The 26,587-nt window shown below is 37.0% G+C and overlaps 1 protein-coding gene across 10 annotated transcripts in view; it reads left to right on the top strand.

Annotated features, from left to right (window-relative positions):
* The first annotated feature begins 469 nt into the window (after positions 1–469).
* Positions 470–26,587, top strand: part of MEF2A (myocyte enhancer factor 2A) — a 155,294-nt gene continuing 129,176 nt past the window's right edge. For 5 of the 10 annotated variants that reach the window (XM_080809533.1, XM_080809525.1, XM_080809527.1 and 2 more), the window contains exon 1: positions 542–663. The gene's annotated coding sequence lies outside the window, so the exon portion shown is untranslated. Of the gene's footprint in view, positions 664–987; positions 1,276–26,587 lie in introns of those variants that run through there. The other 5 variants (XM_080809524.1, XM_080809528.1, XM_080809530.1 and 2 more) reach the window with 2 other exon arrangements.

Below are 26,587 nucleotides of genomic sequence, written 5' to 3' on the forward strand. Positions count from 1 at the left end.
GCCGCTCCCGGTCCCGGCCCCAGCGGGCTGGTCCGGGAGGCAGCGGCGGGGGAGGCTGGGGCTGCAGGGCGCGACGCCGCCGGGCCGCCCCGCCCTGGGAGGCGCCTAGGCCCTCATCAAGTGACCAGTATCCCTTCCAGGAGAACACGGTCCTTCAGAGGGAAGCGAGCTCCAGCCTGTAGCCCCGGCGCCAAACCGCCGTCATCTCCTTCCTGTGCCGGGTGATCCGTCTCCTCACCCACCCGGAAAAACATAGTCCGCCCCTCGCGTCCTTGTGGAGTAGCGCTTTGCTTCCACTGGGACGCTCTTTGCCCGCACCCTCGTCTTTCCCATTCTAAGTACTCTAGGACCCACCGAGAGGATAAGTCAGCTGTGAACAGAAACCTCAAGGGAAAAAAGAGAGAGGGAGCCGAGGGGAAGGGAGGGATAGGCGAGGCTGGCGGAGGGACACCAGGACCGCGGCCGTAGTGCGCACGCGCGGCGGCAGGAACGAGTTCCGGTCTGGCCGGGGCCTGTCTCCTAAAAATAGCCCCGGTGTGGGGATCCGTGCGCGGATGTCCCGGCGAGTCCCGGGCTGAAGGAGGCGGCTCCGGGCGGCGCGGAGCGCTGGTGGCTGGCCCGGGCTGCAGCGTGTGTGCGCTCGCCAGCTGCGCCGGAGACACGGTGAGGGCCGCGTCGGCGGGGCGCGGTCCGCGAGGCCGGCGGTGCCAGAGGGGGCGGCGTCTCGGCGAGGGGGCCGGGTAGGGGCTGGGGGGCGCTGGGGCGGGGGGCGGCGCGGCCGAGGAGGGGCGCCCGCGGGGCTCCGGGGACGGCAGGGCTGGGCGGCGTCCGGCTGGCAGGGGGCCGGGGTCCCGGGCGCGCGGCGGCAGGGAGGGTGGGGTGCGGGGAGGCGGCTCGGGGTGGTCGCGCGGGGTGGGCGCGGAGGGGCGAGGCGCCCGCGGTGGTGGGGGCGGGGTGCCCCGAGGGCGGGCCCGGGGTCTGACCGGTGTCGCGGGCTGGCGGAGGGAGGCTCGGCCGCGCGGGCTCCGCGCAAGGAGCCTCCCCGGGCGCGCACCGCGTTTGGGGCTGGGGGGCGGTGGTGGACGACGCCTCCTTGAAAGTTGAGGGAGTTCCCTGGGGGCCCGGAGCCTCTCCGGGGCGGAACGCCCGAAGGCCCTTTCTTCACTCCTGCTGTCCGCGCCCGGGTCTCCCCAAAGGAATTGACCCCTCGTGCCAGGGGCGCTCTGCACTGTGGTTGGACTTGAAGAAGTTCCCCCACTTCTGCTTTGGGAGAAGGTTGGTCGAAGCGGGCGGAACATTTAGGTCCGAACTCTCGGCGCGTGTGCGGAGATGTCAGTGGCCGGGTCGGTACTTGGGGCGGGCCGGGAGGCGGCCCGGGCTAGGGGCACCTGCGGGGTGCGGACGCCCTCGGGTGCAGGGAGACGTCGCGGGGAAGCGAGGGCTGCAGCGGGAACAGCTAGCTGCCCTGACGTCCCGCTAGATCTCAGCTCTCGGGGAAGGTTTTATGTGGTACAAACTTTGCCTTTTAGTTCGATAATCCTGTCTTCGAACAGCAGGATTAAATTGGTTGTTGAGATAGTGCAAACAAGTTTCGAAGATGTGAGCATCCCTGAGTTAGAAAAACCACCCACCCTCCCATGAAAGTGTAACTATAAAAATGTGATTCAGACCTGAAGTATGATTTCTGGGGATACGAAGCGAGCCCCCTGTTATGGTCCAGTAGGGAAGCCGTGTGTAGGTTAAAGAAGTGCAGTATAGTGTTGACCTGCATTTTAGTTTACAAGATTGGTACTACAATTAGTGTGCTGTTAGGAAGGCCTGCTGTGATGTGCTAACAATGGTATAAGAATTTTTAAACAAATGTCTAAATTTTTTCAAGTTTTTTTTTTTTTTTTAAGCACAGCATGTTTTCCCTGTGTCTCGTATCATCTATTACTGTATGAAGAGAAGGTTCTTCAAACTGTGATGAGGTGTACGTTACACAAGAGTATTTTCTCTTTAAGAATCCAGCTGTGTTGTTTTGGCAACTGCCAAGTACTCCAGTTGTCACTTTTTAAAGTCTGTTACCTTGGCAGTACTTGAACAGTCTGTGGAAAAGGTAAACAAAATAGCTTAAAATTTTTTTTATATGAAAACACAAAAATGGCACTTATTTTAATATGAATTTATAAAGTGAAGATAAAATAACTGTGTTGTGCTATTAATGGTTTTTGTATGTACATTTTTGTTTTGGGTTCTTTTTTTTTCTGGTGTATTTTTGGAGGGTTCCTTTTTTCCTGTGAATGACAACTTTTGTTTTAGGAGAAAGGTTTAAAGTGTTTTCATTAAAGTGGATGCCAGTTTTAGACTTTATAACAAATATAAGGAGCACATGTATCCTACAAAATATTAAGATTAGTTCTATATGATGATGCACTAATTGATTCTGGAATCACTTTTAATTCTCAGTGAACAAAAAGTTGTGGTGATACTAATATAATAAAACTCTGTGAAGAGCTAAAGCTAGTGATTTAGTTTGCAGACCCAGTCTTTAACAATTCTGTTGGAAGAGTGCTTCCAATAGAAGCTTACTTGTTAAAGCAGTCAGGGGTGGTGAGGTAACAATAACTTTTCTAAACATAATTATTTGCATGTCTATTTCATTTAATTCACATTATTATTATATATAAAACCATGTTTTTTCTTGGAACAAAAGCGATAAAATTATGTTTAACTTCTTAATTTACTTCCCAGCAAAAGTTTAAAATGCTGAGGGAATGAGAGGTAGGGGGTGTTCAGTGAAAGGAAAGTAGCTTATAGGGGCTCAGAAATAGTAATTGTAACATCACGGTGTTGAGTTATGGTTTGAGAATAATCTTCCAAATTCTTAGAGTTTCTATGTTTCTTTAGTGGGTATGTGTGTCAAAGATTGTTTTTTGTAAATGCAACCGGAAGTAATCTTTGAAATATATATTGAGTTGTTTCAAGTGGTGATGTTTTATTTTTCAAGGCAATTGCATTATAGCTTTGTTATTTTTCTCTTAGAATGCAATAAAGGTTAATATTAATTTTATTAATATTCAAGCAATAGCAGCGTTGCTCATTGGTTATCAAGAGAGAAATCAGTGTATTTTGTGGGTGGTTAAGTAGTTACGGAAGTGTTTTTTATTAGAACATGATTTTGAAATTTGAAATATTTCAGTTAAATTTTTCAATAGATTTGTGTTCTGATTTATGAGGAGGAAACTATAAGCCAGTTTGTTTTTGGGAAGTAGCATGTCATGTCATGTCATGTCAGTCAGATTTTGGAAAGCTACCTTTTTTCTTCTTTGTTGCTTACAAGTCTGGCAGAGAAATTTAGTCTAACATACAATGATGATAGTCTTGAATTTTCTGTGGGCAGTCTTAGTTTCCAATATTTTGCCTTTCAATCACACCATAGTCCTTTTTTCTTTTTTTTTCCTTTATGGAGACATGGTCATGGTACATATGAATGCTACAGAGTTTAGCTGAAGTTTTTTTTAATTAGTGGTAGCGCAATGAAAATATTGTTTTGTGGGTTGAACATGATCAGTATTGCTTTTTTCAAGATTAGAAAGAAAATCTGTGAACATTCTTCATAAATTGAGAAGTGAGGGCCTTCTAATATTTAAGTAATAAGAGATTATGAAATATGGAAAATCAAATCAATCTTCCAGTTAGATAACCTCCTGCAAAAGAACACTTTGACACGTCCTGCTGTGTTTGCAAGACTTTGTCATTACATCTTGGTTCGGATCCCAGCTCTGCCACTTGTTAAGTTATGAGACATCTTCTATAAAATGGGAAGGAATTATACTACTTTCCCCATAGAATTGTTAGCATTAAATGAAATCATGGGTGTGAGAGTTCCTAGCATACTACCCAAGGCTTAATGTACAAAAATATATATTGCCTGATCTCCCTTCATCCCTTCCTCCACATATCCATTTTTCTATACATTCCCTTATTTCCTTTGAAGACTGTATACATACTCTGCCCAGTACCTGAAAGTTTAGTGTCTGTGACCAAAAGGACTTCATATAATATATAAATACAGGAGAATGTCATACATTTTTTGGGGTGTAAAACTACCAGCACTTTAAATGCATTATCACATTATACATAAAATGTTTATTTGGCTGTTCTATATGAGGTTTTTGATCTGCAGTCATTGATTGTAACCTCCAAAAGTTTCTCCAAATATTTAAAAAATTAGAGTTAAATATAAGTATTTTCCCTACTCTTCCATGAAATACGTCTTTTAGGAATTATCTGGGGGAGTTGTCTTCAACATACAGTATTTAAAATTTGAAGATAGAAAAATATTTTTATTGCCTGTCTGGAATATAGGTATATTTTTAAAAATAGCTCTTCTATAGTGGGTAATCTTTAAGCTTTTATATGTCATTTTACTGCTGTACGGAATGAAATGATTTTGTCTGTGTATGCTTTATCTGTGTCATTAATGGACTCTGTGTCCAGTTTACTATAAAGAGTATAAGCCTATTAGTCTCATGCATAGCATATATGTTGACACTTGCTTAATAAATACTATGTTTTTATACAGATGTTTGTTACTTACCGGTTTTAATAATTACTTGCATTTACTGAACTCAGGTGATATTTACTAAATTTAATATTTTATTTAATACTGGATTGTCTTAGTAATCACTCGATGAAATCACAAGCTTATGAGTTTAGAAAAAAATTTGTGAGGTGGATAAAATACCAAATATTTGAACATTGGTGTATGACAGCAGATAATTTACTTTGTTAGTTTAATAACTGATGATGCTGAAAACCAGAGGAATTTTTAACCTGGATGAAAAACAGACACTAGTTGATCAGACTTTTAATAAATATCATTGAAGGCATATCTTTTTATGGTTGTCTTGAGTCAGTACTAATTTCATTTTCTCCTGTATACAAAAATATAAACTTTATGAACTTAAAAAAGAATTCAACCATCAGTAAAGTTATGTTTTGAGAAATATTTTGATAGTGGGTGGTAAATTTATGCTGCATAAGCTAGACCTTTTTACCAGGTTATTTTTGTTACAAGCAGCATGTTATACATGTTGACTTGGATTAGTTTGAGGTATGATTTGTGACCGTTGGAACAAAGGGATACTCAACCTGTGAAATAACTTGTAACTGTTGGCTAAGTAAAACAAGGTGCTCTTGCTTTGACTAATACTGAATTTGCTTGTCTCACCTCTTAACCCCTAGCAATTAACCTTTTACATGGAGACTGGAATTGTATTTCTAAAATTCATATGTAAATATCATTCTTTTAAGGGGAACATTGAAGACATAAAATCAGTAGAGAGGCAGTAATTTAAGGAATAAGAGATTAGCCTCTATAATCAAGATTGCCTAAACTAGAATACCCACTCTGGCACTTACTGTTCTTTGGCAATTTCTCAGTCTTCTTGAGGCTTGGGGTATAAAATAGTGCTTATAGTATTACCTTTTTCATAGAGTTGTTGAGAGGATTAAATGAGATGTATGTTATAAAGCTTTTAGCATAGTGCTTGGTACCTAAAATACAGTATTTTTTCCCCTACTATTACTGTCACTGTTGTTTCTGCTATTGCTGTTATTAGTCATGGTTCACTTTATATGATTCTATCTGATTTCTTCAGGCTCATTGTCAGCCATTACCCTTCAGTTTCTATGACCCAGTTAAGGCCAGCTGTTTGCTCGTCCCTGAAAATGCCATGTATTTTCAGGCTGATGACTCCCACTTTTATTTTTTTAGCCCAGAATTTTCCCGAGCTTGATATCCACTCGGAAATCTAGTTGGAATCTCAAACATAGTATTAGCCATGTGACTGAAATATAGCTATTTATTTCTCTTCCCCAACCTTCTTCCTCCCTCCTATCCCCAAGCTCTCTGTCCTCACTGGCCATTCCCCCTTGCAATGAATGGCAGCACTCATGCCAAAAACTTAAAGATACCACTCTGGATTCTTTTTCTTTCCTCTCAAATCCAGTCTATCCACACGTTCTCTTGTCCTTCAGAATTTATCTTGAGCCAGTCCACCGCTTAGTCTTCACTGCCACCTCTTTATTGCAGGGCATTATCTCTTACATGAGTTGCTGCAGTAGCTTCCTGACTGGGCTTGTTCCTCAGAAGTCTGTTCTTCACAGAGCTGCCCTAGGGATCATTTTAAGATCCTATATCATGTTCTTTGCTTAAAATCTTCCAGTGACTTCCCATTCCTCTTGAAATAGTCTGTACGTCTCCTGAATGGTCCTGAATAATCTTTCTACTTCTCCTTATTCTTCTCACTTATTGTACGCCAGCCGCACAGTGCTTTTACTATTCTTTACATTTTTTGCATCCTTTCTTATTTTAGGGTCTTTTGCACTTTTTGCACTGCCTGGTTAAGGTGCTCTTCATAAGGTGGCTGGCCTAACCCTGTGGAATTTGACCCAAATCTCACTTTGTCACTCCAGCCATCCTTTTTAATGTTATACCTTGTTAGTTAGTCTCTCATGCATTTTATCTCCTTCAAGACACTTAATATAATTTGTACACATGTTATTTGTTTAGTTATAGCTTATTTATTGTCTTTTCCCGTAACCTGAATGTAAACTCTGTGAAGGCAGAGGCAGTGTCTGTCTTGTTGATAACTGTCTCCCCAGGTATTAGCCCGCTGCCTGACAGGCAGAAGACAGAAATATTTGAATTAGTGCTTCTGTATTTTTGTTCATGTTTTTGCCAGAGATTGGAATGCTCTTACCTTTAAGTTGTAGCTCAGGTGTCATGTATGATAGCAATTTTAGTCTAGACAAAATTTGTCTCCCTTGCTCTTGATACAGACACTATTTGAAGAGTAATTCCCTTTTTAGAATATTTAAAGGATTGTAATTGATGTCATTTTCTTCAGCTATTCAGAGTTCCTGTGTCAAAGACTGTTTTGTTCTTCATATATGCTTAGTACCTAGCAGTCTGTCATGGTGCATAGTGAATGCCCAGTAAATGTTGAGTGGACGATGATTTCCTAATCAACTAACGTGACCAAACAAATCAGTTTATCCAAGTCAGACTTTAAAAATTATAAAGGTGCTTTTCAGACTTTAAAATACTGCCTTATGTGTATTCTATGCATATTAACATGTCAGCATTCTGGGTCAGGGCAGGAATGTCAGAGCTGTTTAGACCATTGGCATTTCCTGAGATTCCATTTTGCCTTCTTCCTGGGCAGTGAGTAGCCATCTTGTCTGAGGGCTATATTTCCCATTTCAAATGCATAACTTAGTAAAAATAGTGTTATAAATTATAATTGATTACTGGTTGTTCCTTACTAACCAGCATTCCCTCCCTTCAGTTTATCCTTTCACCTTATTTCAGAAAGGCTAGGGGGATGTGCAATTTAACACAATATACATGAAATACAATACCAGTTCAACTGTATTGCTAATGAAGATTTATCAAAGAGCTTTTGTGGCCAACATTAGAAACTTAACCACTATTTGTAATAGTGAAAATCATTCCACATTCTGCACAGCTGACTTGCAAATGGGCTTTTTAAAAGATTTGAGGACTACTTTGGCAAAATGCTTATCTTAATACTGAAAATCTTTATCATAATGGTTTTAAAACTTAATTTGATATGGATTATGAAGGGAAAAGGAGAAAAGAATCTGGGAGTTAAGATTTTGTTTTTCACAAATGGCTCTGTTTCCTGAAGTAACATTTCAGTACGGCTGGGTTTTTTGTTTTCTTTTGTTTTGTTTTTAAACATTTTGTTTTTGGAAAAAACTTACAGGAAAGTACAATGAACTCTCATATACTGGTCCACCTGTATACATGGATTGTTAATGTTTATTAGCACAATTGCTTTATCATTTCTTTTGTATTTGCAGGGTGGCCCTAAAGTCTGAAAATAGATATTACTATTTTGTTTTATTTATAGTTTGAAGCTCCTTGATTACATCTTCTGGAGTATGCCAAAGATGCAAGTTTATTCAGTTAAAATCAGAGGCAAATCATTTGAGGCAAAACATTCTAGATGCATATGGGGGATGGATGGAAATGCTGCATTAATGCACTGTGTACTTTGCTAACAAGGAAACCACGTATTAAGCATATTATATAATGTCATTGAGCTCAACATTTGTTGTAATAGCAGGAATTCACTCTCTTGGTCTCTTTTTCCTTCTCTTCCTCCTCTTCTCCCCCTCTTTTCCCTTTTCTTCCTTTTCCTATTATGATTATTTTTGTTAATGAACCATTTGAGAGTACATTGCACACATTGTGATCCTTAACCCTTAAATGCTTCAATTGATATCTCCTAAGAACAAAGACATAATCTTATGTAACCACAGTATGATGGATTCAAGAAATTTAATATTGGTACTATGATTTAGTGTATAGTTTATGTTGAAGTTTCTTCAGTTGTGCCAATAATATCTTTTAATAGCATGTTTTCTAATACAGTATTATCTATTGCATTTTAGTTTTCATATCTTCTGTCTCCTTTAATCTGAAACAGTCCTTCAACTTTTTCTTTTTCCTGACATTAATAGTTTTGAAGAGTATAGGCCCTTTGTTTTGTAGGATGTCCATCAGTTTGAGTTTGTCATATTGCTTCATTGTTGTTAGATACAGGTTATGCATTTCTGGCGGGACAGCCAAATAAGTGATGATATATCTCTCAATGCAGCGCATCGGGGGCAGTATGATGTTAGTTTGACCCTTTGTTGGTGATGTTTACTTGGATCACTTAGTTAAGGTTTGCCTGCCAGTTTTCTCGTGTAAAAGTTATCATTGCTTCATTGTTATTGTTGAATAATCTGTGGGGAGGCACTTTCATACTGTGTAAATATTTTGTCCTCCCAAAAATGTTCACATAATGGTTTTAGCATTCATTGCTAATTCTTGCCTGAGTCCGTTATTACACAGGGGTTCCAAAATGGTGTTTGTCTAGCTATTCTTCAGCATTTAATAGTTGGCAATCTGTTGTGAAGAAGAGCTTTTACTTCCCATTTGCTTACTTAATATCAATATAAATTCATAGTTCTTCTTTTTTTTTTTTTAAGATTTTATTTATTTACTTCACAGACAGATCACAAGTAGACAGAGAGGCAGGCAGAGAGAGAGGGAGAAGCAGGCTCCCCGCTGAGCAGAGAGCCCGATGCGGGGCTTGATCTCAGGATCCCAAGATCATGACCTTAGCTGAAGGCAGAGGTTTCACCCACTGAGCCACCCAGGTGCCCCAATAGATTCTTTTTTATTAAGCAGATTAGACTTGATTACTGTCAGTTCTAAGTTAACTCTGATTTGGCCAGTGAGAAACCCTTCAGTTTACTCACTGATTGCTTTGACATGTTTCTGTCATGTTTGGAGCACTTCCTTACTTTTGGGACAATAATATATTCCAGGCTCATCATCTGCTTTTCCTGCTGCTGTCCTAGAATCAGCCATTTCTACAAGGAGTCCTGGTTTCTCTTACTGGGTAAGACTATTTAGAAACCAAGAACTGGGCCATTGGTAAGCTCCTTGCTAGTGGACTCTCATTGTTTTAGAACTTTGTCAGCTGACCAACCCTATACTGAGTTTATGCTGATTTCTCAGGCAATAGATTTCTCTTTACATTTCTGAAACTCCTTAGAAGAAAGTCTTTTCCTTTGAAAGTGTTAATAATTTAAGTGATTCCTTTCACCTAATTTTTCTATTTAATTCTATAATGGTTGGTTTTTGTTTTCCTAAACATATTGTATGCTTCTTGGGAGTTAGGAATCCTGTTTTATATCTCTTTGTATATTCAGTGAATGTGTTCCACAGTGCCTTGAACACTGTTGATATCCATGTGTTGCTTATAATATATAATTATAATAATGACTCAGATTATCTTTATTACTCTTACACCATAATTAAATATTCTTATGTTTGTTATAACATTCTAGGTAATTTTGTGGAAACTTTTAAGTGAATTGGTGATTCATTTGTTCTGTTTTTAATAACGCTACTATCTTAGAAGAAAGGAAAAACTTTAAAGTTTTTCACAATTTTAAAATTTTAAAAACTTAATTCCTTGAGATTAAAATATATAATAAAGAGCATCAAAATACCTAATGTTGGCATTGCTGTTTAACAGTGTTTTGTTCTTCAGGAGGTAATAACCTTTCTGGGCATCTCTTTAATTGTAAAATGAGGTGATATCTAGATCCTTTTAAACTCTGTGTTACATGCCTTATACCTAATTAACACTGAATTGTTTATGAACATAAAATTAAGTGCCAAAAAGTATAGTGGAAAGAGTATTGTGCACCTGGGCCAGGAATTATCTTTGTAAGTATTGTGTTTTTGGCAATTTATTTTGCAGTTTGGTCTTTATTACTTTATTCATTCAGTCCATTGGCCTCAGTAATGAGGAACACAGTGAACAGGCTTGGCTTTCATAGGCAGGTGAGAGTGTGGACATATATGTGTTTATTATCCACTTTGCTACATGCTCGATATATAGGAGCATATAGAAGGGGCAATTAACCCAGTTTCAGGGAGGCCAGGAAAATTTATCCCAGAGAAGTGACACCTTTAGTTTAGTTTGAAACCTCAAGAGGACTTAGCTTTGTGAAGAGGGTAGGTAGTTTACCAGACCTGTGTTAAGGACAGGAGATACACTTGGAGAGTTTGGATTGCTTGGAGAAACTGAGTAGTACAGTATCGATGGCTCATGCAAGTACCATAGGAGTAGTGAAAGAAGGGGCTAAAGACATAAATCGGGGCCAGATTATGAAGAGCCCTTAAGCTGTATTAAGGAATTTGAACTTCATCCTAGGGAAAATCAAAGTATCTTAACACTGGGAGGAAATTAATTAAAAAGATAATACTGATTGCACTGTGGAGAATTCTTTGGAGAGAGTTAAAAGTGGTAGGCAGGAAGAATAATTAGGAGGGTGTTACAGCAAATTAGTTAAAAGAGGTAAGGTGGCTTGGACTGTGGTGTAGGATGAGGATAGAAGAAATAGGTGGATTTGAGAGATATATAAGAGGTAGAATGAAAGCATTCAGTGATAGAGGGCATATGGAAGGTGAAAGAGAAAGTTAAGAGTGATGACTAGGTTTATGGCTTGGACAACTGAGGGAATAAATAGGTAGTTTACTGAAATAGGAAGCATAGGAGGAAGAGCAGGTGTGAGAGGACTAGGATGAGTGTACTCGTGAGAGAGAGTGCCTGAAAGGATAAAAAGGTATGGTCAGAAGGGGGAGACTTCCTGGTAATGACAGGGCCTTGGGATTTGGCCGTGGAAGTGAAGGTATGAAGTGATCTCAAAACAGAGAGGATCTGTATACACATCTATAAAAAAAGCCAAAGGATATGTCTGTCCTAATGCAGAGGACCCTATTTTAGATGATCTTAAGGTTTACATTGTTTGGTTTGGAAAATAGAAATGAAAAATTTCAAATATGGTCTTCTTAGTAAGATTGTCTTGTTAAACAAACCCCACAACAATGAAAACTTTTTTTTTTTTTGGTAAACAAAGCACGAGACTGTTGCCCCAGATAGCTAAAAATATCAGTGGTTCTCAGTGTAGCTAAAAATTATGAAACATAACTGGCATACAAAAATTAGAGTGAATAATGTAATGAATACTAGCAGGATGAATGTCACGGATCTTTCTCAATCCTGTTGCCCTTTTTTCTTCTATAGAGGTAATCGTTATCTTAAATCAGGATTTATCTTTCTTATTCATTTTTTAAAGAGCATATATATTGCTGAATAACATACAGTGTTTTTCATGTTTTAAAGCTTGACAAAATGACATCAGGTGTGCATATCCTTCTGCAGTTTACGTCTCAACAAATAATCACATTGCAGCATTTATCTGTTCTTCCCATATAATGAGTTGGATATTAATGCTGGAGCAAAGTGATGCCATGTCATTGATGAATTATATTTTGAATTGCCATGGGAATTATAATTTACTTAGTAAATTTTTGTAAAAACTAGACTAATCATTTTGTGAGTATTCTTTTTATTTTTACTTAAAAAAATTATTGTGGAATAATGTTAGAGAAAAGTTGCAAAAATGGTATAGATTGTTCCCCTAATGTTGGACCACCGTGATATAATAATAAAACCCAGGAAATTAATATTAACATACTATAAACTAAATATCTTATTTGCACTTCATCAGTTTCTTTTTCCTAATGACTTTTTATTTTTTTTTCCGGTTCTAGGATCCAGCCCAGGATCCACATTGCACTTATTTGTCGTACAGTCTCCTCACATCTGTGATATTAATTCATTCTTTTCATGTCCTTTTGACCTGGATGCTTTTGAGGAGTACTGGTCATTATTTTATAGAATGTCTTCCAATTTGAATTTCTCTGATGCTTTCTTACGATTAACTTGGAATTTGCATTTTTGGCAGTAACACCATTGAAGTAATGGTAGCATATCAAGAGATACATTTTATATCAGGAGAGCATGATGTCAATATCTTATTACTGGTGGTGTTAATCTTGAGTATTAAGGTGGTCTCTGCTGGTTTCAACATTGTAAAGTGACAGTTTTTCTCTTGGAAAATGATAACTATTTTGGAGATACTTTGAGAGTATGTTAATTTCCTGTTTCTTCTCAAACTTTCACTTGTTTTTAGCATTCATGGGTGGAACTTAACCTGCAACAATTCCAGACTTTCTTCACTATCTGATAATAGAGTTTTCCTGTGAAACTTTCCTAAAGCTGCACTGGTGTAAAGAATCCATTACCGGGGCACCTGAGTGACTCAGTGGGTTAAAGCCTCTGCCTTCAGCTCGGGTCATGATCCCAGGGTCCTGGAATCAAGCCCCACATCGGGCTCTCTGCTCAGCGGGGAGCCTGCTTCTCCCTCTCTCTCTGCCTGCCTCTCTGCCTACTTGTGATCTCTGTCTGTCAAATAAATAAATAAAATCTTAAAAAAAAAAAAGAATCCATTGCCATTAATTTATATGGAAAGTTTTTGAGGTTTTTGACTAAAAAAATAACCTCTTTAGGCTTTTCTGATACCTGTGACACGTCATGTTATTGGATGCACACACTAAATTGAGATAAAGCACAGATGGTCACAAACAAAAATCCAAGCTATGGCAGCTTGAGATTACAGTGAGTTGCTGTGTAGTTACCTGGGAAGGCTCTTGGTGCTGCTGCTCAGGGTGTGTGCTGCTTCTGTAATGGCTAATTGCAAAATAGAAGCTGAACGCTATTTCTGCCCTTTCCCTTCCTCTCCCCCTCCCTCTTTTTGCCTTTTTTTCTTAAAAGTAAAAATCCTTTCCATATTTCTTTCAGTTAGAAAACAGGTACTATTGCAGGTCTTCCATAATGAAGGTGAAGTTGCTTAATGTGAACTTTCAAAAAGTGGGGGATACCTGTATTGCTGTAGTAGTTACCTAATAGCAATTTTGTAGGTTTTTTTTTTTGTTCCTTTCCCATTTACCAATTGAAATGCCTCTGTTTTGAAAAGCTGTCATTTCTCTCATTTATTTTTTTCAGTTATTTATGTCAGTATAGATTCAAAGGTATTTATTTTGTAGGCTATAATTTGATGCTATCATTATTTATTTTATTGCTCAAATTATCCAGCGTTAGCCATTGAAAGCCCCTCCTGTTTGACTCTTGTGGTGTCCTTTTGACATGTCTTCGTCTTTTTTTCAAGAACTTCCCTACTTTCTGGTACTACAGGAAACTCCAGGTTCGTTTATATTTTACCTGTCCCAGCTCTGGAATTACCCTCTTTTCCAAAGAGCCCTGACCCTTTTATTGGAAGATGACATTGAGAATCTGAGGTCTGGGTGCTAGGTATGTTCATTGCTATTGGGGTGTCACTGTCTGCCTTTCAGCAGAGCTAAGAAATATATGCATCAACTAATAACCCACACATACACTTCTATAGTCAGTTCTACTATGACTCAGTATACATGTTCCTAAAAATCTAATGCTATGCAAAGTCATATGTAAAAACCACAGGGTTCATGGGAGTTAGGGAAATAATACTCAAAAACTTTGTCAGTGACACATTAAAAAGAGAGACCTAATATATTTAAAATAACAACATGGTTTTAGACGTGTTGAATGTTTAAGTCATGCATAGTAAATATGGCACGTTACTACGGAAAAGAGATGAAGTTTCCTTATATGAGTGTTGGAAGGGTTGTGGCTTGTGAGTGGTTATGAAGTGGTAGATAGACAATTCCCTGAAATCAGATGAAAAAATAACACCAAATGTGGATGGATGTGGCTCATAACTCTTGTGGTAGGCTGTGGTAGCTCATTTTCATTTGAGTTTATTCTCTTGGATTCCTTGTAATTTATTCTGCATTTCTGTAATAATTTTTTTATTTTTTCCATTTCTTTTTAAAAATTGATTCACCTTTTAAAGTTTCTCTTTGTGTTTTGTCCATTTTTGTTTTTAGTTTTTGAGTTTCTGATTCAGAGTGGTTTTTGTATCCTTAAATGCGTTTTCTGAATATCTTTAATTCTATTTGGAGTATTGACTTACCTTTTTTCCTGCTTTGTTGTTGAGGTTGTTGGAAGTTGTTTTTGGGCAGGGGTTTTTCCTCAGTTGATATGTGTCAGATTCAGTGTCCTGATTTTCTGGATTTCACTTTTCTTTTGTTCATTTTTATGGTATTGGGGTGTTTTACAGTATTCCTAGTTTAATGGTGCCCTCTTCTGTCAGTAAGGAACAGTCCTGTTGGGTGGTTTTGGTTTTAATGGTTGGAGAAGGATTGTGAGAATTCCAATTTTATAATTCTCTTTGGTCTTGCAAGACCTTAATTTTATCCTTTCTCTTTTTCCCTTTACTATCCAGTTGCAAAAGGACACTCTTCCCTTCCTTTTTCCCATTTTCTCCCCCGGAAGCTATGTGTTTCAAAGTTGTGCCCCGTTTTGTAGCAGCTAGTGCCTTAAATGGCACCTGTTCCTTTAAATCACCAGAACTTTGAACTTTCTTACCTGGCGTCAGTGTTCTGATCTGCCCAGACACTTTTCCAGTATATTCAGATTTCTTAGTTTTCATGGTCATTGCAAATGACCCTGGTGCTCCTTTGCTAGCCTCCTTGCCACCATGTCTGTGTTCTAGTAGGAGTGGAGTGACAGCCTGAGAGATCAATTGCTAGGATTTGGTGATTTTTCTGATTTCACTCATGTTTGTTTTGCAGTATCAGCATTCTTTGTCTTCAAGGCTATGCTGAAAGCATGGTTTTGTGTAGAATTTCCTTCTCCTGCCTTGTTTTTTTATATGGTTTGGGGGAATATTTTCAGAGTTACTTAGATATATACCATCACCATTGTCCCCACGGAAGTCTTTACTTTTAGGGGAAGGGAGCAGGAATACAGAATTACACTCTTAATGCTACAGCCTTTAGTTAGAAAGAGAAAAAGGCATTCAGCTTCCATGGGTGAGCTTGGAGACTCCAGAAGATAGCTTGTAGGAGAAATTACTTAAATTTAAATACTCTTACTTCATTCTTCTAGAATGCAAGTGCAGTTTCTGGGTTATTGCAAGAGTCTTAAGTGGGTTTTGTTTTGTTTTTTTTTGTAAAGCAAAGTTATTCTAAAGTTTTTTTTCTAGACTGTATATTGGAAATGCCTTGGTTTTATTATAATGTAAATGAACTATAGACCTATATTTAGCCAAGGGCTTCTTGGTACTTGTGCATTCCAGTGGCAATGTAGTATGTGAACTTTTTGGAAAAGATAACTTTTAAACCTGGGAATTGATCTGATAGATGTTCATTTCTTCGAAAATTGAATTACGTATACCTCTTTTCATTCTTTCTCTACTCTCTTAGTTTTCTCCATTTTATTTTATGATCTTGACAATTCTCTTTTGATTACAATAAATAGTAGGTGTGGTGTTATTCCTTGGCTACACGCTCATTATTATGTTTAATTAGATGGCACTAAAGCTGTTTACTATAGCTGATGTTAATTGGTTCTGTCTTTTATGCTTTTTTCTGTCTTGTTAACATGAGAAATTTAACATGAAGTTGGAATTATGTGTGGAAGTTCTTTATGCTTGGCTCTAGAATTTAGTCGTTTAAAGTATTTATGGTCTTAAACATTTCTTTCCCTAGAATTAACAAGTTTTCTTGTCAGTGTTTTAGGTTGTTGGAGTAGAAGTTGACTTCTTTAAACTAGTCACTGTACATTTTTAAAAAATAAAAATACCAACCAGGATAGAAAGGTATATTGATTTCAAACATCAGAAATCTTTCATAACAAATTAAAATTTTTTGCTATCAATGATCTTTGGAATTCTCTCTTTCTAATGGTATTTAAAAGTTAATCAGTACCTGTCCCTAGCTGTCTTCTGGATCCTCATTTGTAAGCTTTATTTCTGTTTCCATAGGTTACAAAAGTCTTAAATAATGACTTGAGAGGCTATTTATACTTTTTTTTTTATTGTCCTCCCATTTTTCTTCTGACTAGTAAATATGGTAGCTCCAAAGCAATGTCCATGGCTCTGCTCCCTTACTCCCTCTTTTGAACTATCCCTTACATATTCTCAGTGCTTTTACTATTGTTTCTATATTATTAGTTCTGAAATAAAAACACCTATGAGATATAGCTCTTTGCTTCTATGAGGTAATGGGTTGGGGAGGGTAAAATTCTTTTTAATTACTGTGTTATGCTAATTACCAAGTGATGTGTAAATCTTAGACATAATGAACAGATTAGGGGAGCTCAGGGAAGGAGAGTTCAGAAGTGATAAGGGGGCTGCTACTTGAAGTAATTGGTATTTGAATTGAATGTCAAGTTAGTTGTCAGATGGTGATGATATTCCACATAGAGACTACAGTTGGAGCAAAGGAACTAAAACAGCAAAGTGAGAAGTATGTAATGGACACAAGTTTGGCTAGATTGGAGGAGTAAAGTGGGAAAGAGAGTTTGAGGCCAGATTGTAGAGTACCTTGAGTAGTTTGGATTTTGTTCTTCAGGTAAGGAAGAGCTGTTGAAAGTTTTTAAGCTTGGAAGTGACCAGTGCCTTCCTTAATATGCCCACACAAGATAAGGAAGATGGTGTGTATGTGCTTTCTTATTAATAAAACTTAGTTCCTTAAAGGATGCTCCAGCACCACTTTTTAAAAAGCTGAGTGCTAGGCTCATTCTTTAATTTGATTGTTTGAAGGGTGTTATAGGGCATACATATCTTTTATGTGGAAGGCATGAATAAAGATAGATTATCCTTTTCTCATTCTCTCTATTCCACTTATTAGTCTCCTCTCCCAGGTCAGACCAAATGCTGTGCTCTCCATAAAAAATGGATTCCTTCCAATTGGAAGTTTTTCCTTTTGAAATTCAGTACTACTTTGTGTCTGTCTTATCATAGTTACTATGTTTGACCTTATACTAAAGGCAGTAGACCCATGCACACTGCATTGAAGGCATCTATGCTTGTATGTTAGTTCTTCTTGGTAAATATAAATGAATCTTTAAATTGCTGTCTCCCAATGACTGCAAAGTGCAAAAATCTAGGATTTGGATTGAACTAATAAGGTTTTAAAAAGATGACTTTTAAGACATCTCTACCCCTGCTGATCTAGCTCAGTATTTCTTTTCTTTCTTTTTTTTTTTTTTTAAATATTTATTTGTTTGACAGACAGAGATCACAAGTAGGCAGGGAGGCAGGCAGAAAGAGGTGGGGGGGGAAGCAGGCTCCCCGCTGAGCAGAGAACCTGATGTGGGGCTCGATCCCAGGATCCTGAGATCATGACCTGAGCCGAAGGCAGAGGCTTTTACCCACTGAGCCACCCAGGCGCCCCTAATGTGCAGTTCTTAGGGCAGTAGTTTTAACTCTTTCCAGTTCTCTTTCACTTAAGAAAGAGGTATCAGATTCAGGCACTGTAGAAGTATCAGATAACTTGCAAGGGAAATCATAAGTTACGGTATTCATCTTCCGAGATAATTTTGAGACCTTTCGGATTCCTTCCTTTTTTCCTCCCCACCCCCACCCCTTTCTTTCTTTACTGGAAACTTTGTTTGAAGTATAATTCACATACAGTGTTAGCATCAGCTGTGCAATATAATGGTTCAGCAATTCTATACATTACTCAGTGTTCACTGTGATAAATGTAGTCACTGTCACCAGACAATGTTACTACCATCTTCTTGATATCTTATTCCCTGTACTTTTCATCTCTGTGACTTATTTATTTTGTAACTGGAAGTTTGTATCTCATAATTCACTTTATGTATTTCACCCTTTTCTTCTGGATTTCTTCTTTTCCATTTGTTCATGTGTCTTTGTTGTTGTTTTGAATAGGTAGAACCCTATTTTAGTAGATTAGATTGGTAGTCTGGATTTTAGTCCTGGATTCCATTTCATTTCTTTAAGTTTGAGAATTTGTGTCCCTAAAAAGGCCTCTCTAAGGCCTCTTCCTGTTCAAAACTATAGGAAGTTGCAGAATATCATGAATACAATGTCTGGGCTTTTCTAGATTCTGGTCAACATCCTTATTAATATGAACATCTGTTTGACACACTGCCAGTTTACCAGACTGTTTAACCAAAGTGGTGTATGTTTGGCCATTATGTTAGGTGCTTAGTGTCACATTTTGAAGTGTGCCCATCTTCAAACTTTTTTTGTTGTTTTGGTGTGTGGACAAAATGTGCCTCTTGTTATTGGAGTTTGGGTAGTTGAGGCTATTGGTTCCAGTAACTATATGTCTGAGAAGGAATACTGGGAGTATTAGCCCTTAAGGTCAGGTTGAGGGGTAGAATAAATGGAACTTCAGCATTTCAGTAGTCACATCCTCACTTGAAGAATGACAGCATCATCATAACTTGTAATAAATATTAAATATTGTGAAAACTATCAGTAATCTTGCTGATTGTCAATTGAGGGGATTGGTAAATTATTTGGAAGAAAAAAATAGATCCTACTAATTTACTTAAAAATGCCTGATTTATACCTGTGACATAACAACAGGTATATGTATCACTCTGGGGAGGTGTTGTATATGGTAATGAAATGAGGTTATAGAAAAAATCTGAAGACACTTAATTTTTTTTATTATAAGAGCAAAAGCTAGAAATGAACACATGTCCACTCAAAAACTTGTATACTGATGTTCATAGTATTATAATAGGTAAAAAGTGGAAATAACCCAAATGTCCATCAACTGATGAATGTATAAATAAAATGTGGTATTTCCATACAATAGAATATTATTTGGCAATAAAAAGGAATGACATATGGATACATGATATAAAGTGGAAGGATCTAGAGAATATTGTTGTGTGAAATAAGTCAGCCAACAAAAACCCATATATTGTATGGTTTAATTTACACAAAGTGTACAAAATAGGCAAATCTATAGAGACAAAGTAGATGCTCCAGGTGTGAGTGGAGATGAGCAATGGGTAGTGACTACTAAGTACTGGGTTTCTTTTAGGGTGATAAAAATGTTCTGGAATTAGATTGTGGTAGTGGTTGCACATTTCATTTGAATATAAAACATTCAAGTGTATACTTTAAATGGGTGAATTGTATGGTGTATTATTTCTCAGGCTATTTTCTTTACTTTTTAAAAAGAACAGAAGCTGCATGAAGAGGTATTTTGGTTCTCATGGGTAGTTTGGGAGATCTAGATGAAGGTGGAAGGGCATGGGGGAAAATCGGCATTTCTTGGCATTAGTATACTATTACATTAAGACACAATGCTACTTTCTTAGTCCACTAGCTAAGAATGTAACAGGTTGTGTTTTAGTGGGGATTGTATATGAATCCAGCTTTTTAACGTTGTTAGCTCTGGGGCTAGAATTGTGCATTATCCCATTTGAGAGTATAGTCTTGCCTTTCTCTTATCCTTGCATTTTTTGTCTTATTAAATTCAAATGCTTGTGTATTTTCAAGGTAGTGCATAATTGTGTTCTGCCCATCTGTCCATCCTACATTCTGCTTTGCTCTTTTTGTTCACACCTACTCAAGTTTGTGTCATCTTTCTTTCTTAGCTCCTCTAATTGGAACAGTCCCTAGTTTCATGTGCTTAAAATCCCTTTCTTCCTTAAGTGCTTGCTTCCGTAAAGTTTTACTGACTTATTGTTTCTTGTGACTTATTATCTATTTGTTTAAAAATCTATTTTTTAAGGCCTTAGTAGTATCTTTTTCTTTTTCTTTTTCAATTCTATTGTCAGATATCAAATGATACTAGAGTCTGACTTTTTTTTTTTTTTACCTCGTAACCAAAATGTTTTGCGGTTCATCCATGTTTGTATCTATTAAGTGGTTTGTTTTTAGCATTGCCCAGTTTTTAGTGTTGCCTGATGTTCTATTATATGTCTAGACCAGTTTCTCCATTCATCTTGCATGGACATTTCAGTTGTTTTCAGTTTGGAGCTATTGTGAATAAAGCTACTCTGTGCATTTGAGAACAAGCCTTTGTGTGGATGTATATTTCCATTTTTCGTGGGTAAATACTAAGGAATGAGATTTCTGGGTCATATGATAAATGTATGTTTTATCTTTTAAGAAACTGTGAAATTGTTTTCCAAAGTAATATGATTTTACAGTCCCACTGACAATGAGAGTTGCAATTTCTTTATTTTTTCCACACTTCACGTTGTTAGCCTTTTCAAGTTTAGTCATTCTAGTGGTTATATACTGGCATTTTATTACAGTTTTTTTTTTTTTCCATTTCCCTGATAAGTAATGGGTTTAAACAGTTTTCATTTGCTTAGTGGGTATTCATTTGTCTTTTTTGGTGAAATGTTTGTTCAGATCTTTCGCCCATTTTTAGTTGGGTTGTTTGCCTTCTTACTACTGAACTGTAAGAGATTTTTGTTGTTGTTTTTAAAGATTTATTTGTCAGGGAGAGAGTGAGAGAAAGAGAGCACTTGCACACAAGCAGTGGGGAACAGCAGGTACAGGGAGAAGCAGGATCCCTGATGACCAAGGAGCCTAATGTGGGGCTTGATCCCAGGACTCTGGGATCAAGACCTGAGTGGAAGGCAGACACTTAACTGACTGAACCACCCAGATGTCCCCTGAACTCTCTAAGAGAGTTTTATGTGTTCTAAGTAAAAGTCTTTTTTTTTTTTAATGTATTTTGAATATTTTCTACCAGTATGTGGCTTGATTTTTATTTCCTTAACGTCTTTCAAAGAGCAAAAGTTTTAATTTTGATAAAGTACTGTTTGTCAACTTTCTAATATTGTCAGTTTTGCATTCTTTTGTGTCTGATAGCCTTTGCCTTACATGGGGCAGTGAAAATTTTTTTGTCCTGTGTTTACTTTTGGAGGTTTTATAGTTTAGCTTTTACACATTGGGTTGTGAACATTTTTAATTAATTTTAGTGCATGTTATGAGGTAATATCAAGATTCATTTATTTGTTCTGGTGCTGTTTGTTGATAAGGCTTCTTTACATTTAATTACTGTAGTGCCTTTGTTGACTGTCAGTGGCCGTGTGTGTGTGGATTTATTTCTGCATTCTCTATTCTGTTCCCTTGATTTAGGGTGGGGGTGTGTGTGTGTGTGTGTGTGTGTGTATACAGCATGCTGTATCTTCCACCTTTTGTTTTTGTTTTTTTTTTTCCCCAAAATTGTCTTAGCTATATTATTTTTAAATATCTTTGTGAATTTCTACAAGAACACTTGCTGGGATTTTGATTGGGATTATGTTGAATCTATAGATCAGTTTGAGGAGAATCAGTATCCCAGTAATATTGAGTGTATGAATCTGTGAACATGATATTTATCTCCATTTTTTTTTTTTAGGTCTTCCTTAAATTTTCTCAGTGTTTTCTAGTATTCAAGATAATAGTCTTGCACATATATTGTTAAATTTATCTTTAAATATTTCATGTTATAGTGAATGGTATTTTTAAAAAGATTAACTTTGCATTTGTCATTATAGAGATTTGATTAAAAAAAAAAACACTAATCTAGGGCTGGCTCAGTTGGTAGAGCATGCAACTCTTGATCTCAGGGTGGTGGGTTCAAGCTCCATGTTGGGCATGGACCTTACTTGAAATTAAAAATATATATTAAGATCTTTATAAAAAATACTGATCTTGTATCCTATACCCTTGCAAAACCCACTTTCTAGTTTCCGCCACTTTATTTTATATTTTTGAGGATTTCTTGTGTATATTGTCATGTCATGTGTGAGTAGAAGCTGTTTTATTTTTCCTTTCTAATTTGGATCCTTTTTCCCCCTGCTTTGCTGCATTATTGTGATTGTTAGGACTTTTAGTAAAATGGTGAAGAGAAATAATGAGAGTGTACATCCTTGCTTTATTTCCAGTTGTACAGGAAAAAAAATCAATCCTTTATCATCAGCTATATGTAGGTTTTTGTAGATGTGTTTCATTAGGTTTGAAGAAGTTTGCTTCAAGCTTAGTTTGTTGAGAGGTGTCCCCCTTCATTCTCCCACAAATGGGTATTTTACCATGCATAGATTCTTTTTTACATTTATTGAAATTAGTAATTTTTTAGTATGGTAATGTAGTGAGTTACAAAATCTAAACCAACCTTGCATTCCTGAGACAAACCCCATTTGTACTGCTGTTTAGCTTTTTATATATTGCTGGATTTGACCTGCTTATATTTTATTAATAATATTTGCATCTGTATAAACAAATGATATTAGTACATCTTTTCTTTTTCTTGTGGTCTCCTTGCTTTAGTGTTGGGATTATTCTGGCTTTATTAAATATGTTAGAAAGCACTGTCTCTTCTTTTTCCTGAAAGAGTTTGTGTAAGACCGATACTGTATCTTTTTTTAGATGTTTGAAGAATTCACTGGGGAAGCCATCTGGGTCTGGAGTTTTCCTTGTGGAAAGCCTTTTGATTTTTGAATTAAAATTTCTGAATTAGGGGCATCTGGGTGGCTCAGTTGGTTAAGTTTCTGACTTGATTTTGGCTCAGGTCATGATCTCAGGGTTGTGGGATCAAAACCTGGGTCAGGCACCCTGCTCAGTGGAGCGTGTGCTTTGAGATTCTTTCTCTCCATCTCCCTCAGCCCCTTCCTGTGCACATGCTCTCTCTCACTCAAATAGATAAAATCTTAAAAAAATTCTGAATTAGAGGGTTATTCAGACTTTCTGTTGATAAATTTTCTGTCTGTTGATAATCTGCACGTTTCAAAGAATTTTGTCTATTTAAGTTGTCAAATTTATTGGCATAGAATTACACTATTATCTTAATCTACATTTAATGTTTGAAATATCTGTAGTAATGTCCTCTCTTTCAATTCTAATATTGGCAATTTGTGTCTTCTTTCTTCTTTTCTTGACCAGTCTAGCTAGGGGTTCTTTTCAAAGAACAAGCTTTTGTTTTCATTGGTTTTATTTTATTTTTATTTTTATTTTTTTGGTCTTTCATCTATTTTACCAATTTCACCAAGTTTAATTTGTTTTTTCCCCCTAGCTTCTTAAAGTGGAAGCTAATTTAGAACATGATTGTTAAATCTTTATTCTTTTCTAATGTAAGCACTTAAAAGATGTAAATTTCTAAGCATCCTTAGCTCCACCCTACATAATTAGATAATGTATTTTCATTATCATTCAGTTCCATGTGTTTTTAAATTTTCTTCATGAGTTCTTTAACCTATGGGTTATGTAGGTATCTGTTAATTTACAGATACTTGGAAAATTTTCCAGTATATTTCTTTTATTGGTCTTTCATTCTTGTGGTCAGAAAACACTTTCTGGGGAGTGCATCTCTACTTGGTAGATGGGGTGCTGCCTGACTCATGAATCCTTTAATAAAGCCAATTAGATCTTCAAAAAGAAAACCTTTCTGTATGATTTCACTCTTTTTAAAAAACATTTTATTTATTTGAGAGAGAGCATGAGTGGGGAGGGGAGTGGGAGAAGCAGGCTCCTCGCTGAGCAGGGAGTCGGACATGGGGCTCAATCTGGGACCCTGGAATGATGACCTAAGCTAAAGGCAGACGCTTAACAGACTTAGGTGCCCCTGATTTTACTCTTATACATTTATATGTGCCTTGTTTTATGGTTCACCATATGTTCTCTCTTGTTGTACCAAGAGACATGAACAACTTCGCTGGTTCATAATGTTCAGGTTTTATATATCTTTGCAGATTTTCTATCTGCTTTTTTACTGATGATTGTGAGAGACTAGAATTCTCTAGTTATAATTGTAAATTTATCAATTACTCCTTTTAGTTTTGTCATTATTTGTATGTTTTGAAACTTTTATTGGCTGCATAAACATTTGGGATTGTTTCGTATTTCTGATAAAGTGACACTTTAAGCATTATGATTTATGTTCCTTTGTACCTGGTAATAGTCCTTCTCTTATGACATACTTTGTCTGATACTAATATAGGCATTCTAGCTTTATTATGATTAATGCTTGCATGGTATACCCTTTTCTATTTCATATTTAATCTATATCATGTTTAAAGGGGGATACATAACTTTATCCAGTCTGACAATATCTGCTTCCAGTCTAGTCTGATAGTCTCTACCTTTAATTGGGGCATTAGGAACGTATATATTTAACATCATTATTCATTTAATTGGATTTAAGTCTGCCATTTTTTATGTGTTTTTTTTAATTTGTTCTCTCTGTTTCGTGTTTCCTTTTCTGTTTTTTGGGAGGTTGCTTGTTTTTTAGCATATCATTTTACCTCTTTTCTTGGCTCACATTAGTTTTATTAGTTTCTTTTCTTTTTTTGTAGTTGCTCTAGGGTTTTACAGCATGCAGTCTTGAACTTACCACAGTCTACTTTCATCACTTTATGAATAATGAATGATCCTTACTACAATGTATTTTCAGTTTTTTCCTTTTCCTTTTTGCTGTTTTTGTCATTCTGCAGGTTATTGTATGTTACTGCCACTTTTGCTTTATGCAGTCAGATTATCTTTTTAAAATTTAAAGGTAAGAAAATACGTGGTAAACTCACATATTCACCATTTTTGGTTTTCCTTTGTGTAGAAGTTTCTATCTGCTATTTTTTAATTGATAGACTGACTTCTTAGAACAGTTTTAGGTTTACGGAAAAACTGAGCAGAAAATACAGACTTACCATATATTCTCCTCTTTCCCTTCCCCTGTTCTCCCTCTCATGTTGGCCCCGCGGTGTCGCCTATTAATAACATTTTGCATTGTTAATTATGTGATATATGTGTTACAATTGGTGAACCAATATTGGTGCATTTTTACTGACTTAAGTTTATAGTTATATGAGGGTTCACTCTGTTGTAAATTCTGCTATCCTTTTTCTTCCTGAAGAACTTCCTTCAGTGTTTTTTGTAGTGCGGACCTGCTGGTCAAATATTCTCAGCTTTTGTTTGTTTGAAAATGTCTTTATTTCCCCTTCACCTGTGATGGATTTTATCGCTTTGTGTAGATTTTGATTTGCAGGTTTTTTTCTTTTTAACAGTTCAGATGCTTTGTTCCTTTGTTTTAAACTTGTTTGTATTGTTTTTGACAAGGAACATGGTAATTCTTATCTTTGTTCCTCTGTGTGTAATGTGTATTTTCCTTGACTTTGGCTGCTTTTAAGACTATCTATATTACTAGATTTCAGGAATTTGATTATTAATTATATGACTTGGTGTGATTTCTTTGTGCTTAACCTGTTTTTTGTTCACTGAGTCTTTTGAATATATGGCTTTAATTTTTGTCAAGTCTGGAAATTCTTTGGTCCTTACTTCTTCGGATAGTTTTTCTGTCTCCCCATCTTTCCAGGACTCCAGTTATACCATTTTTAGACTGCCCTTGATATTCTCACAGGTCCTTGATGCTCTTTTCTTTGTTTTTTTTATTTGTTTTGTTTGCTTTCTGATTTTGTATCTTCAAGTAGGGATCTTTTTCCTTCACTGCTTTAATCTGTTGCTAAGTCTATCCAGTTGATTATTTGAGATACTGCATTTCTCAAATTTAAAAATCCATTGATTCTTTTCTTTTTTTTTTTTTTAAGTTTTTATTTATTTGAAAGAGAGTGCGCATGCACAGGTGCACAAGTGGGGGGAGGAGCAGTGGAAGAGGGAGAAGCAGAATCCCTGCTGAGCCGGGAGCCCAACGTTGGGCACAACATGAGGCTTGATCCCAGAACCCTGGGATTATGACTCGAGTTGAAGGCAGATGCTTAACTGACTGAGCCACCCAGGCACCCCCATTGATTCTTTTCAAAATAATTGTCTTTCTGTTTTTGTTTTTGTTTTAAATTCTCTAACATATTTGTAATATTTTGAAGTTTATGTCTTTAAATATATCATCTCTCTTGGTTCTGGGTCTGTTTCTTCTGTCAGATTTTTCCTCTGGTATGGGTCATACATTTCTCCATTTTCTTATGTTTGGTAAGTTTTGATTGACTCTTGGACTTTGTTGATTTCCACACATTTCTCTGTTGTCTTGTGTTTGGTAAGTTTTGATTGATTCCTCACACTGTTGTCTGGATTTTGTTGATTTCCTCTGGAGAGGTTTTATTTTTGTTTTGGCAGGGTGTTATATTTCTTATGGGTATGCTTGAACTTTTTGAGGCTTGTTTTTAATCTTTGTTTTGGCAAGTTGAATGTAGCCTTTACTCTAGAACTAGTTTAGCACAGTTACTAAGTGATGATTCTGATTCAGTTTCTACTGATTTGCCCGGGTTTCAATGAGCTCTTTCTC

The sequence above is a fragment of the Martes martes genome (assembly GCF_963455335.1).
Source record: "Martes martes genome assembly, chromosome: 7".
NCBI lineage: Eukaryota > Metazoa > Chordata > Mammalia > Carnivora > Mustelidae > Martes > Martes martes.